This window comes from Balaenoptera physalus, assembly GCF_965194825.1.
Source record: "Balaenoptera physalus genome assembly, chromosome: 7".
In the NCBI taxonomy this organism is placed as follows: Eukaryota; Metazoa; Chordata; class Mammalia; order Artiodactyla; family Balaenopteridae; genus Balaenoptera; species Balaenoptera physalus.
Window position 1 is genome coordinate 43459534 of NC_138886.1, and position 15547 is coordinate 43475080.

Consider the following 15547-nt stretch of genomic DNA (forward strand, 5'->3'; position numbering starts at 1 on the left):
GGTTAGTATGGTAAGGTGGGGGGGGGGGTATGTTAATTTTTGGAATTTGGAAAGCAGACAGCTTTACTTTATAAGGTTGAAACAGCAGCACCATCCATGAAATACAAACCAAAAATTTTACTGTTTCCGAATTTATTGCTGTTAATTTTGGTCTTAAGTTGATAGATTCCATAGAAGGTGATAAGTATCTTTTACCTCTTCCTCCATTAGAAAATTAGGTTAATAATGGATTCCTTGATCGAGAGTATCACCACTTACTAAAACATACATGGAGAGAATAATCAATAAACAGGCTTTCTAGGAAAAAAAAAAATGTTGAGTCTAAGGGTCACTTCAGGGGTTCCATGACCACCTTGGAGATTCACGGTGAATATGGGAGGCCTAGTTGAGCCCCAAATCTTCTAATAAGAGTAATATTAAATAGTAGAACTTTTGCCAAACACTTTACTCATTATCTTTGAAATCTCACGCTATTCCTTGTATAATACTCATTTTGCAGATGAAGAAACTAAGTCTTAGGGAGGTCAGCTAACTTTACCGCAGTTCCATGGTTAATAAGAGGCAGAGGGGGGTTGATCCTATTGACCCCACCTTGCCTCCCTATTTGTGAGCATTGGTGCTTCTTAGTTGTCTGTGGTCTGAAAGTCTAAGGAGAAACTCCTTGCAGGAGAATAAGGTTGGGGATAGAGGTATGAAGGAACTTCTTTTCAGCTTTAAATTGGGGATCTAAGGGAGTCCAGAGTCCCCAAAGAACACTGAAACCTGAAGTGTGATTCAGAATTTTCCCATTGCCAGGACATCAGCTAACCTAGATCTGTTACACCCTAACCACCGGCAAGAGGGAGGAAATAAGAACAAGAGTCAGGAATGGGGATTAGGGACACTGGAGCTGCCCTGGAGTTGAGTATGCAGCCAACTCTGCCTCCAGTTTGATGTAGTCCTGTTTATCTAGTATTGCTTCTCTTGGCTGTGCTTTTGGTGTCACATCCAAGAAATCATTGCTAAATCCAATGTCATGAAGCTTTCCCCACTATGTTTTCTCCTAGGAGTTTTATAATTTTAGGTCTTTAGTCCATTTTGAGTTAATTTTTGTATATGGTGTAAGGTAAGGATCCACCTTCATTCTTTTACATGTGGATATCCTGTTTTCCCAGTGTCATTTGTTTCTTGTTTTTTAAAAAATTTTATTTATTTATTTATTTATTTATTTATTTATTTATTTATGGCTGCGTTGGGCCTTCGTTGCTGCACGTGGGCTTTTGCTAGTTGCCGCAAGGGAAGGCTACTCTTCGTTGCGGTGTGTGGGCTTCTCATTGCGGTGGCTTCTCTTGTTGCAGAGCACAGGCTTTAGGCACAAGGGCTTCAGTAGTTGTGGCACACAGGCTCAGTAGTTATGGCTCGAGGGCTCTAGAGCACAGGCTCAGTAGTTGTGGCGCCCGGGCTTAGTTGCTCTGCAGCATGTGGGATCTTCCCAGACCAGGGCTCAAACCCGTGTCCCCTGCATTGGCAGGCAGATTCTTAACCACTGTGCCACCAGGGAAGTCCTTCCCAGTGTCATTTGTTGAAGAGACTCTCCTTGCCCCATTGAATGGTCTTGGTATCCTTGTCAGTCATTTGACCATATATGTGTAGGTTTATTTCTGGGTTCTCTATTCTATTCCATTGGTCTTTGTTTCTGTCTTGATGGTGGTACCACTCTGTTTTGATTACTATAGCTTTGTAATAAGTTTTGAAGTGAGGAAGTGTGATATATCCAAATTTGTTCTTCTTTTTCAAGATTGTTTTGGCTATTTGGGACCCCTTGAAATTTCATATGATTTGTAGGATGGAGTTTTCTATTTCTGCAAAAAAATGCTCTTGTGACCTGAGATACTGCCTTTGAAAACCACTTTTCTATTCTAATTTTTAGTAGAATTACTGAAACAATAACAGCAGCAATATCTAACCCTCTTGTAGCATCAGCTAAGATGTGCCAGGCAGTACTCTCTACCCTTACTGAAATCAACTCGTTTAATCCTTGCAACAGCCCCTGAAGTAGGTATTGATAGTTTCCCCATTTACAGATGAGGAAACTGAGACACAGAGGGGAATTCTGCATCTTACCTAAGGTCACACATTTAAAAAGGTCAGAGAAGGATTCAAGTGCAGGTGATCTGACTCCAGAGTCTGAGACTTTAGTTGCTATCCTGTACTCTTTCTGGAAGAGGAGAAAGCATACAGGAATTCAGGCTGCATCTGCTAGACTCTTGGTAGATGCAGGCCAAGATGTGCAGATGTTCAGAGAGGCCCACACATCTCACTGGGTTATATCTCAGAGCTGTGCTTCCCAAATTTTGTTCTGTATTAACATGTTACGAGAGAAAGGAAGGAAGGAGGGAAGGAAGGGAAAAGAAGAAAAAAAGATTCCTTGGTCAAAAACGAGGTAAACAAAATCAAACATTTTTACCTTCTGTAGAACATCTCAGAGTCTATGATGAGTTCACATGCGTTATAAAGTCCCGAAAGGAGGGCAGACTATTCGGTGTTTCCCAAGCTCACTGGGTACAGAGCCCTCCTACAGGGTCTGTAGACCCTCTCCTCTGGGCACAGGCTTTGGGAAGCACTGGCTTAAACAAATGACCGGAAGCACCCCTTCTGTGTGTCTTTTGCCAGCAGGACAGTTTGGAACCCTCAGGCACAAGTCCTCCTCATGTGTCCGTTTCTGTGTCTGTCCCTGTCAGTCACAGGCCTGAGCTCATGGGGAGCTGATAGCGGGAGTGGATTCCAGAAATCCACCTGCTTCCTGGGGTCCCCGGGGTCCGAGAGGTGACTCCATTTTCAACCACAGCCAGGGACTGTGTGGGAATGAAAATATAAAGGAACTTTATGCTCGAGGAAAGCAAGGAACAATTGGGCCACCAGGAAGGAAACACAGAAAATAAAAATGGGGTGATGTTACCGAAGGCACAGAATTCTGGAGCTTCCAGCATGTATTTATTCAACAAAAGCTCACTGGGTGCCAGCTGCCAGGCAGTGCTCTCAGCCCCCCAGGGATTCTGTGGGGCACAGGATACCAGCTGACCCTCTAGGAGCCAACTGTTGGCCCATCCAGATGAAAATGTTTTTATTCTCTGCCCCAGTTTCTTCATCTGGCAAACAGAAAACAGAAAATGATGCCTTAAAAGGATGCTATCAAAAACACAATGTTGGGACTTCCCTGGTGGTGCAGTGGTTAAGAATCCTCCTGCCAATGCAGGGGACACGGGTTTGAGCCCTGGTCCGGGAAGATCCCACATGCCGCAGAGCAACTAAGCCTGTGTGCCACAATTACTGAGCCTGCGCTCTAGAGCCCACAAGCCACAACTACTGAGCCCATGCACTGCAACTACTGAAGCCCACGCACCTAGAGCCTGTGCTCCACAACAACAGAAGCCACCGCAATGAGAAGCCCGCTCACCACAACTAGAGAAAGCCCGCGCGCAGCAACAAACACCCAAAGAAGCCAAAAATTAAAAAAATCAATAAATTTATTTAAGAAACAAAACAAAACACACAATGTTATTTCAAACGTATAAAGTATAAAGACAGAGAGATACTACGTAGAATCAAGGAGGTTTTTTCTCTTTAAGGAAAAAAGAACATAAATAAAATGGTAAAATTTTCAGAACCTAGAAAAATATTGTTTTAGGAAACAAAATTCAAAACTGAAAAACAGAAAGCAGCAAATCTAAGAAAATAAAGAGACAGTAAAAGAAACCAAAGTGAAATGAACAGACGATTGGAAAAAGAGAAACTATTAAAAGATAGAGTGCAGATACAGACTGCAAAAGTGTAGAATTAGATAAATTTAAAACAACCTACTGCAAAAGATAAATGAATCAGCAATCGCCATGAGGAGCAGGTAGTGGCTGTGGCTTATTTATTTTAATATCCCCACTGGCTTGCAGAGATCAGACCTTCAGAAGATACTGGTGAGGATGAAGGGATATGACAGACATGTGGCCTGAGAGGGTAGCCGCCCCTCTGACAAGGCCCGCTTATCAAAGGCTAAACTCCTCCCTTTCTTCAGTGATGCTAATATTTCAGCTTTCTATGCCAGCTCCTCCCTACTTTAATTTGGAAAACATCAAAAGCCCTGATAATATGGCAGTGGGACGTGACAGCATACTATTGCTGCTGATAAACAACTGAAATTACTACTAACGAAGCACTTAATTCTTTCTAATGTCAGCTGGAAATTGTCCAAGTGAGGATTTCTAGAAACTCGTAGAGAATATTATTATATTTAAATTACCTCTTTATCTTAAACTGTTGCCCATGCTGGTATTTTAAAAATTGAAAAAACACAGAAGAGTAAATAAATAAAAAGTAAAAAATCCCTTTCTCCCTAAACTGCTCCCTATACATAGCCCCTATTAATTAATTAAATTATTAATAGAAATTAATAATTTCTATCCTTCTAGATATTGTCTGTGCCTAAACATATGTATAGATGTGCATAACTTTATACAAATTACATCATTCTAAACATACCACCTTGTAATTTGATTTATTAAGTATATCTTGGATGCCATCCCATGCATGTCAATACATTTAGAAATTTTTTGCATTGATATACAGTGATGAATTTCATGTTATATTTAATCACTCCCCTGTTGAGCGTTTAGATTATCCTTTATACTTTTTCAAAAAGATAATAAATTATTTGAGTGGAAAAATTCCTTTAGGGGAATATTAAATTAGACTATATTTCCTTTAGTTTATTCAGTTAAATAGACAACTAGGGTTCAAAGCTGAGGGCAAAATGGTGCAAAGCACTCTTATCTCCCAAAGAGAGAAATGGCAAGAAGCTCTCAAAGATTGGGTTAGATACTTCCTCCAAGGTCTTTTTTTTTTTTTTTAATTGAAGTATAGTTGATTTACAATGTTGTGTTAGTTTCAGGTGTATAGCAAAGTGATTCAGATATACACACACACACAGACACAGACATATATACATATACATATATATACATATCTGAATATATATATGTATTCCTTTTCAGATTCTTTTCCATTATAGGTTATTACAAGGTACTGAATATAGTTCCCTGAGCTATACAGTAGGTCCTTGTTGTTTATCTATTTTACACATAGTAGTGTGTATCTTCCCCTTTTGTAACCATAAGTTTGTTTTCTATGTCTGTGAGTCTATTTCTGTTTTGAAAATAAGTTCATTTGTATTATGACATTTGTTTTTCTCTGTGTGCTAATCTCTAGGTCCATCCATGTTGCTGCAAATGGCATTATTTCATTCTTTTTTATGGCTAAGATTCCATTGTATGTATATATATATACCACATCTTCTTTATCCATTCATCTGTCATTGGATATTTAAGTTGTTTCCATGTCTTGGCTATTGTAAATAGTGCTGCTGTGAACACTGGGTCACATGTATCTTTTTGAATTAGAGTTTTTGTCTCTTCTGGATATATGTGCAGGAGTGGGATTGCTGGATCATATGGTAACTCTATTTTTAGTTTTTTTTTTTTTAATTGAAGTATAGTTGATTTACAATGTTGTGTTAATTACTACTGTACAGCAAAGTGTTTCAGTTATACATACATACATATATATATATACACACACACATATACACATTCTTTTTTTATATATTCTTTTCCATTATGGTTTATCACAGGATACTGAATACAGTTCTCTGTGCTATACAGTAGGTAGGTCCTTGTTGTTTATCCATTCTATATATAAAAGCACTGCTAACCCCAACCTCCCACTCCATTCCTCCCCCAAACCCCTCCCCCCTGGCAACCACAAGTCTTTTCTCTATATCTGTGATTCTGTTTCTGTTTCATACATAGGTTCATTTGTGTCATATTTAGATTCCACATATAAAAAATATCACATGGTATTTGTCTTTCTCTTTCTGACTTACTTAGTATGATAATCTCTAGTTGTATCTATGTTGCTGCAAATGGCAATATGTTGTTCTTTTTTTATGGCTGAGTAGTATTCCATTGTATATATGTACCACATCTTCTTTATCCATTCCTCTGTCAATGGACATTTAGGTTGTTTCCATGTCTTGGCTACTGTGAATAGTGCTGCTATGAACTATAGGGGTGCATGTATCTTTTTGAATTATAGTTTCATCCGGATACATGCCCAGGAGTGGGACTGCTGGATCATATGGTAATTCTATTTTTAGTTTTCTGAGGAACCTCCATACCATTTTCCACAGTGGCTGCACCAACTTACATTCCCACCAACAGTGTAGGACGGTTCCCTTTTTTCCACATCTTCTCCAGCATTTGGTATTTGTAGACTTTTTAATGATGGCCATCCTGACTGGTGTGAGGTGGTACCTCATTGTAGTTTTGATTTGCATTACTCTAATAATTAGTGATGTTGAGCATCTTTTCATGTGCCTGTTGGCCATCTGTATTTCTTCTTTGGAGAAATGTTACTTTTAGTATTTTAAGGAACTTCCATACTGTTCTCCCTAGTGGCTGCATCAATTTACATTCCCACCAGCAGTGTAAGAGCGTTCCCTTTTGAGAAATGAAGTTGTATTCAAGTTGTTTTCATCTAGAACAGGGGTCAGCAAACTATGGCCTCCAGGTCAAATCTAGTTAGTTGGCCACCTGTTTTTCTACCCAGTTTTATTGGAACATAGCCACGCCCCTTCATTTACATATCTTATGGCTATTTTTGTGCTACAGCAAAGTTGAGTAGTTATGATAGAGACTGTGTGGCCTGCAAAACGTTAACAAATTTAGTATCTGGCCCTTTACAGAAAAACTTTGCCGACCCCAGCTCTAGAGAAGTCAAAGACTTAACTCCCCTGCCATGCCCTAGGGATCAACAAATATAACTGCTTGAGCAGCAGTTGGAAGAGTGTCTCTGTAGGCCCCTGTTGTTTGTATTTCTGGTGCCAGACTGTCCACACTCTTGAGCGACTGAGGGGAAGTAAAACCAAGGCAGTGCAACCATTGCATTGCCCTGCTGGGGAGAGGAATCCTTGTGAGCATATCCCCTCGGGCAGGATGGTAGGGCAGGGAGGCATCTACAGACTCATCTGCACAAAAGAGAAATTCCAGGAGGTGCTGAGCTGCTGAAGTGGAGGGTGGGCAGGGTTGCAGGAGTCTGTGCTGAGACTCTGGTCACTTGGTCATCCTACAGGAGCTGCTGACTCTCGCCCTAAAGACTCTTCATTTCTGAAGACAAACGGTCGTCCATTTCTCTTCCTCCTCATTTCACAAGAACCTCATCCTTACTTAGCAGGCCCATCCCCCCTCCCCCCCCCCAGGACCCCCCCCCACCGGGTCGTTCCTAATAGCATCTGAGAGGCGCTTTTATCACTGTGGAAGAGGGCACTGTAAACTCTACACTGGGTGAACTTCACCTTATTATGTTTAGAGCAATTACTCCTTTGTGATATGACTTCTGTAAGAGTGACCTCACATTTCTAAATTATGTTTTGAAGAAAGCTTAACTTGTTATCAGACGTAATTTGTCGGTAGACAATTTGAGCGGTCAAGTTCCAATATGTGGTGAGACCTTATGAGGAACACTCTGCTAGAAAAGCAGGGTATCCCCCCGTCTCTAAATAAGGGTGTTTATTCAATAGTTAAGTTATTCACCTCCACCACATGCTAGGCCCTCTGCTAAGCACACAGGCTAAGCATTGGGAGCGCCTGCCTTCAGGGACCTCTGTGTGCATGTGTGCGGGGGGGATGAGAGTGGGGAGGAATGGGGAGGGTGGTGGGGCCAGAGAAGTTAGGAATAGACGGTTGTAAATCATGAAAAGTACCCATTTGATGTGAGCTCAGGGTACTGTTGGACTTGACCCAACTGTGTGGGGTGGGGATGAGCTCAGTGGCTGAGATGTCTAAGCTGAGTTCTAGAAGACAAGCAAGAACCAAGTGGGGAGTGAGCGATGGGAGAGGAGGCTCAAGTTCAGCCTGGGAGGCCAGACCGTGAAGCCTGGTGAGCCATTACCCTTCCCTTGAGACAGTGGGGACATGAAAGGACTGAAACAAGAAGGTTAGATTGAGATGGTTAGATATTGAGTTAGCAATTTGAAGGGGGTGGGGAGTAAAATCAGAAGCAGGTTTCTGCAAGGAAAAAATGAATTTGAACTAAGGTCTTAGCAGTGAAAATAAAGAGGAGAGGAGGTTGCAAATGTGTAAGACTGGACGTTCAGGATGGTCAACTGGATTGGGAAGGAATGTTAGAAAAAGAAGGAAATTAAGAATGATCGCCAATTTGGGGGTTTGGGAGCTCACAGGTGATTGGTAGGGACATTCACTGGCATGGGGAAGGTATTAGCTGACCATTGCTGTGTAATAAATTATCTCGAAATTTAGCAGCTTAAAACAACATTTTTTCTCTCACAGTTTCTGTGTCGGGAATTTAAGAGCAGATTAGCTAGGTGATTCTGACTCAGGGTCTCTTACGAAGTTGCTGTCGAGACATCAGTCATCTGAAGGCTCGATGGGGGCTGGAGGATCTGCTTCCAAGGTGACCCACCCACATAGCTATTGGCAGGAGGCCTCAGTTCCTTCCTGGATTTTTACAGGAAGCCTTGGTTCCTCACCACCTGGATCTCTCCATAGGGCTGCCTGAGCGTCCTTAGGACATGGCAGCAGCAGGCTTCTCCCAGAGTGAGTGATCCAAGAGAGAGCAAAGAGGAAGCCACGTGCTTTTTAGGACCTAGTCTGACAAGTCACACACTGTCACTTCTACCTTACTCTGTTCTTTAAAAGCAAGTCACCAAGTTCAGTCCACACTTAAGGAAAGGGGGGGGCGGTTAGGCTCCAACTTGTGAAAGGAATGTTAAAGAATTTGTGGACGTTTTTTTAAAACTACCACGGAGAATGTAGGATGTAGCAGATCTGTGCAGAGGAAGATGCTGAATTCAGTTTTGTACATGTTGGATTTGAAATGCCTGTGAGTAATCCAAGTTATGAACTGTAGATTTGCTTCAGAAACAAGTGTATGCCCCTTCCCAGTGTGAGATTATGCCATTTAATTGAATCTTCTCAACAACAAATATTGATCTGTCTTAAGGTTTTAGAAAACATGTGAAAAAGAGAATAATATATACCATGCAGGCAAGAGGTAGAATTCTCCATGCAGCCCTGTTCATAGCCAAGGATTTAATTAATTATTATCTGAAAAGCAAATGTTTTAAATGATATTTAGGCTTTCCTTCTATTCCTGCTGTATTCCTCAAACTTTAGGGCTCATAAGGTATACTACAAAGGATTTTATACAAAACCACATATGCTATAATTCAAGGGTCATTTGGACAGCAAGTGATTTTTGCTACCTGCAGACTTTGAGAATTCAACCCTGCGTAAGGAGACTGTATAATGTTTCTCTCCTCTGAGAACGTGAGAACAGATGGCTGTGGTTTGTGGGGTTCTGCAAAATCCCTAGAGAAGGTGGTAACTGGGTGAGTGCCCAGTGCTTGTGTTCCTTTAGTTTTTTGTCATCTGCTTTCCCTATTCTCACCCTCTTCCTTATCTGCCTCAGCTGGCTGACTTATAGGAGTCACCACACTTATCTTTTCTAGGGTGAGTGAGGCCAAGTGGGGTAGCTAATTGTTGACAAGAGCCTCATTTCATGGGCTCAAACCCAGCTTCCTGTTGTGGGACCTAAGTTCCCATCCTTTCCTGGGTATCAGCTTGATTAAGCTGAGTGTGAACCCCAGTGCCTCTGCCTTGCCTCCCAGTTGAGTAATGTGATAAGAGCCCTGGGGCACACAGGGTGGCATGTACCCTTATCTTAAATTGTGCAGCCTACTTTATCAGACAAGGATCCTGAAATGGCAACTCTCCAACCATTGGTCTTTAAAGGGCTAATTTATGTACTCAACAAAAGCAGGCAAGCACCTCATGAAAGGTTTCGTTTCTTCTTTTTTTTTCATTTTATCTCCACTCCTAGAGAAAGTGACTTATGAACTCTGTCACAAAGGAACTTTCTCTTTGTGTAATCATTTCCCAAAATTTATCAGCATAACCATATGGTATTTTTCTAAAGAACAATTAACAACCTTAACCTGCTACCCTATTTCTATGGAGCTGTATTTTTTAGCGGTCAGTCTTATAAGAATGATTATTCCCTAAAAGGGCTGTTGCCTGCTGCTGGGTGTGCATGCTTGCCAGGAAACATTTAGAATCCAGAAGTGCTGTGTGTGCGCTAAGTCTCGGTTCACTGCTCATTCGCTATTAAAAAGAACCTGATCTCGGACAAGGATAATCCTACAAGAGTTAAATCCCTCCAGATTCATAAATGCTGGAAGGATGTACAGTGTAGAGTGGGCTTACCTTTGTACCTGGTCTAAACTCAAGAGGGTGCATATAACCAGGTCCCAGAGTTTTCCTTTTTCGGTCAGTCTTTTACTCTGGTGTCAGGACCGCCGTGCTACTGCGCGCTAGTTTCTTTATTAAGAAGCAGAAGTACCAGAAACACAAAGTCTACTAATATACATGGGATCCATTCTCAAATTGGAAGATGCTATTTATGTCACTCTTCCCCACTTGGTGGTATTTGTGATTAGAGGGGTGCCCAGATTCAGTGTAACTAGCACTGAATCACCTAAGAGCACGGTTCTTCTTCCGACTGCCTGGATTGAGTTGAACCCTTAGCTAATTCATCCATTTTCTTTTCTAATATCTGAGTTCAAGGCTATTTATTTTCCTCTAGGAATTTCTTTAGCTGCTTTCACAAGTTTTGACACGTAGGGCTTTATTGTTCAGTTACTTACAGATGTGTTTTTAAATTTCCAAACAGTCTTTTTATGATTGATTTCTTATATATGGCCCTGAAGTCAGAAAATAAGGTACATGCAATGTTGACTTTTGGTATTTTACAAGACATTCTATATAGTTTTCATGAGTTTGAAGAAACTGTGTATTTTTCTTGAGTGTGGATTGTCCATTAGACCAAGCTATGTTAGTACTTTGTTCAGATCTTCTGTATCTTTATGCATTTTTTCAGATTGATTTCTAAATTCTTGAGACATTCAAATTTCCCCCTGTGAAGTTAATCTCTCCTTATAATTTATATTCGATTTTTTGGCCTATGTTGTTAAAAGCATATTGGCTCTGGATCAGTATATCTTCTGAGAAATTCCTCCTTTTATCGTAAAGTAATAACTTTCCTAAGCCTTAATAATGCTTTTCTGCCTGAAGTCTATTTTGTTTGCTACTAATATTGTGACAATTGCTTTCCTGTGGCTATTGTTTTTCTGATATTTCTTTTTATATCACTTTATCGTCAACACTTCTGCATTATTATTTTTATTTTTTATTTTTTATTTTTTAAAATTATTTATTTATTTATTTATTTATGGCTGTGTTGGCTCTTCGTTTCTGTGCGAGGGCTTCCTCTAGTTGTGGCAAGTGGGGGCCACTCTTCATCGCGGTGCGCAGGCCTCTCACTGTTGTGGCCTCTCTTGTTGTGGAGCACAAGCTCCAGATGCACAGGCTCAGTAGCTGTGGCTCACGGGCCCAGTTGCTCCGCGGCATGTGGGATCTTCCCAGACCAGGGCTCGAACCCGTGTCCCCTGCATTGGCAGGCAGATTCTCAACCACTGCACCACCAGGGAAGCCCCTATTATTTTTAGATGTTCCCTTTTTTAACCAGCATGGCTACTCAGGGTAAATGACACTGCCTGCTATGACAAACAACCCCAAATCTCAGTGCTTTAACACCACGAAGGTTTAAAAATTATTCTTTAATTATTATAATCTCTTTCATATTGGTTTTTTTTTTAAAGATTTATTGCTAGTTCTTCTGTTTACAGCATCTGCTGGCAATACCCCATAGTGTTTTTCCTTAGTTTAGTTTGTAGTTTGGTGGGTGTGGGTGAGGGTGTTGGTGTGGGTTCACCTTTTAGAGGGTTTTCTCTTTCTCCTAAGTGGATTTCCAGTGAATCCTAGATAGTAAAAGTAGCACTATCAAGTGGTTTCGTATTTGGTTCTTTTGGAACCCTAGGCCTCTAGGCCTTCAATGGTCCTAGGTGAATTTTAATTTTAATCTCTTGACTTGCGTTTCCTACATCATTCAGGTAATATAAGTCAAGACATACTTGGCATACAAGCAGTGTCTCTAATTCTCATAGGTTGCTTTTTGTTTTCCACCCGAGATTCCAGGCAGACTGTGCTTTCCAAGGCCAGAGGATAGAGTTTGTTCTCATCCCTCTTTCATTAAGAGGGCCGCTTTTTAAGGGCCACGGCCTTATTTAGAAGTTCAGGTCTAGGCCTTTCTTCCAGCACCTGGAGGTCACTTCTCCTGTGGGGCCCAAAGGCCTATGTCCAGTCCAAAATCCTGCAGGCTACCTTTCATCAGCTTTCTAGAATAACTCTTCATTGCCAGCACCTGGGGATTTCCCTCGGTCTCTTTCAAGTTTGGAAATGTATTAATTACTTTTAGGGTGTTCTGTCTTATATAGCATTTCTTTGGATTTATAATGATAAATGACATTACACCTTGCCAGACACTTTCTGATCTCTCTTTTTTTTTTTTTTTTTTTTAGCAAATAAAGAAAAGTCTCAGAGGGAGAGCCCAGGGGTTTCTACCTTGAATTTAATAGCATTGTTTTATTTTGATTATATTTAATTTATGTGACTATTTATTTTAGATGAGTGATTCTCAGTTTCCTTATATACAGTGATAACCTTCCTTTCAAAACAAACTTAGTTAAGTCAATTTAAAGAAAAATATTAAGTAAATTGACAAAGGCTAGGTGGCTATGAAAAACCCATAAAGGTGGTATATTAATATTCAAGTTTATAGAATGCTTGAAAAGCATTTGATGCTCTTCTGAGCTTTGTCCTCATTTTAAAAAATGTTCCTATATGCTAAAGCAAACCTAGACAAGAAGATGTTTACCATCAACCTGAGCCTGGGTTGAGAATGTGGGAAATGGATTACCCAAATCAGGGCATAGTGCCAGTCAGATATTCCCTTCAAAACAAACAATAAAGATCAGCTGTACTACTCAGAATGGGCTGGATTAGCACGTGGTTAACAGAGAAACCCAATATCTCAGGGCAAAACAAGAAGATTTCTTTCTTGCTCATATATCCAACGATCTTTATTCAGTAGGGGCTCTGCTCCTCACAGCCCCTGGGCTGAGCTCCTCCATAGGCACCAAGGCGGGGAACAGCAAGTGGCACCTACACTTGGTCCTAATTCTTCTGCCCGGAAGTGACACCTGCCACTTCCGCCCTCGTTTCATTGATCAAAGCAAGTCACATGGCCACCCTAATTTCAGGGGAGGACACGTGTGCAAAAGGCGGAGAGCCAGAACTATTTGGTGAAGAGCGATAATGTTTATAAAACCCGCCCAGCAAACAGTTCTGGATCCGTCCTCTAGATGGCGACGTGGAGCCGAGCATCTGTTGGGGAGGTCAGCCATAGTGGAGTCAGACTCAGTGTTTACAACACCCCCAGCCTGTTTGGTAGCTCCCTTCCGTACAGCGAAAACCCCTAATTAGGTAGTGACTACAGTTGGGTAAGGTAAAATACTTAACCTTCACTATGGACTGATTTGTTACGTAACAGATCCCAAGAGGCTTCCATTCCCGTTGGTAAAACTCCATGCTGTTCCATCACCAACGACTCTGGCCACTTCATTTCTACAAATATTTATAGACCTAATGTATGAATGTGGTTGAAGTATTTACAATGGGCATAACTTGGGTTTCTCCCAGGTTTGCCTCTGGGCTGTTCTGGTGCAGCGTTCCTTCTCTGTCCCTGGGGTTTTCTAAAAACTCCCCGCGGCCTTCTGTAATATCTGTGGATTTGTGAGTCCCTCTTTTCCCATCACTGCCTGTTCACAGCTTCAGCTTTTCTATTCCCTCAGGTATGCCGCCTCCGGTTTTCTAGCACTTTCTTAACTGCGTCTCTGTGCCGTAAAGGGGCAGTGAGAGACAAAGGCTCTATTTACTAACTTCAGTGAGTCCAGGGCACTTATAGGCTCTATGGAGATTTGTGCAGCACTGAAATTTTCCCTTACCTAGGCTGATACCCCAATTTTAATAACCTCAATATATGTTTTGTCCAACCATGACACAGACTTCAATTAAATCACTGATCCTGCTATTATGTTTAGAATGAGGGAACACAATACCTTAAACTTAGTCAATGCTTTATAATTTCCAGAGTATTTTCTTACGTATTCTATTTATCCTGTTTATTCTCCACAGTCACTGTAATATTCGGTATTCATTATCTTCATTTAAAATCACAAAGACGGTCAGCTAATTTTCTCAGGGTTAATAAGCTTGTCAGTACTAACCGTAGAACTGTAACCCAGGACTATATCCTCATATCTAGGAGCCTTTCAATTACTCCATGATGTTGCCTGTAGCTCACAAACATCAACAAAACCTACAAAATTTTAAGACGGATACTATCTGTCTATTTTTAAACCCTTCATATTTATTTTGGAGCTAAGGCCAGCACCCTTATGTGCTCTCTGAAGCAAGTAGATATGATGTCATTTTTTTAAATTTTTTTTTTTTTAAGGTTGACTCATAGGCAACTAGAGAAAATAATGTACATGCACATTTAGGGGATTTCAAGTTCAGTAATTCAATCCAACACATATTTATCGGGTATTTATTTCTACCAGGTGCTGGAGATGCAATAGTAAAGAAGACAGACGTGGTTTCTGTCCTCATGCAGCTTCAAGGCTAATGGAGAAGGCAATTATAATAGCAAAAAGAACTACAATAAAGTAGATAACATTTTTTTCTTTCAGTGTTCTTTTCAGGCATTGCACAGTCTCTCTTTTTTATTGGCGAGGAAATGGAGGCACAGAAAGATTAAGTAACTTGCCATATGACACACAGTAAGGGGAAGAGCTAAGATTTGAATCTAGCTGCTCTCAACAGCAGCATTTTGCTACTTTACAGGTACTACAGGGTTGATGTCAAAGGGAACGCACACAGATTACTTCAGATGACAAGGGCTCATTGTAAGGAAATTTGAAAAACTGCAACAGCATGGGAAACCCAGACAGCTAACCCTCTGGGTCCCAGGACTTTCAAACTGGGGCCTAGAGCAGGCCTTCTCTTTGCCTACCACCCCACCTCCATTGCTGGACAGTCTGGTTTGATGCATCCCATGCGGTGCATCTCTGGCAAGGGTTATCTTGTTCCTGCCAACACGTTTATTGCCTTTGACTCACACGCTGACCCCTTGCTCACTGTTTTTCGACTAGGGTGCAGGACTCATTTCAGAGAACATATAGGGCAGAAGCCACAACAAGTGTATGGAGAAAGAAACTCCCTGGGGTTGTGTTTTTGAAGGGGTCTGTGGGGTTGACGGGTAAGGACACAGGCATTTACTTCTCTCAGGGGAGCAGCGCTGAATTGTTGGTGACAGTCCTCATTATTTTAACTCCATCATCCCATCTTCACCACAAGCATGAGGCTGGTCTGTTTCATTCTTCTACATCCTTAGCACAGAGTAGACACTCGATACATATTTGCTGAATAAATGAAGCAAGTACAGTTATCACTAGAGACACAGGATTTTGTTTACGTCATAG

The 15547-nt window shown here is 41.1% G+C and overlaps 1 protein-coding gene and 1 long non-coding RNA gene across 8 annotated transcripts in view; one reads left to right on the forward strand and one right to left on the reverse strand.

The window, feature by feature from the left end:
• PRUNE2 (prune homolog 2 with BCH domain) overlaps positions 1-15547 on the forward strand; it is a 257591-nt gene that overhangs the window by 196294 nt on the left and 45750 nt on the right. The window lies entirely within an intron of this gene.
• Positions 11280-15547, reverse strand: part of LOC309664986 — a 37792-nt gene continuing 33524 nt past the window's right edge. Inside the window, exon 4 of the long non-coding RNA XR_014266120.1 lies at positions 11280-15487. This is a non-coding gene — a long non-coding RNA (uncharacterized lncRNA). The remainder of the gene's footprint in view (positions 15488-15547) is intronic.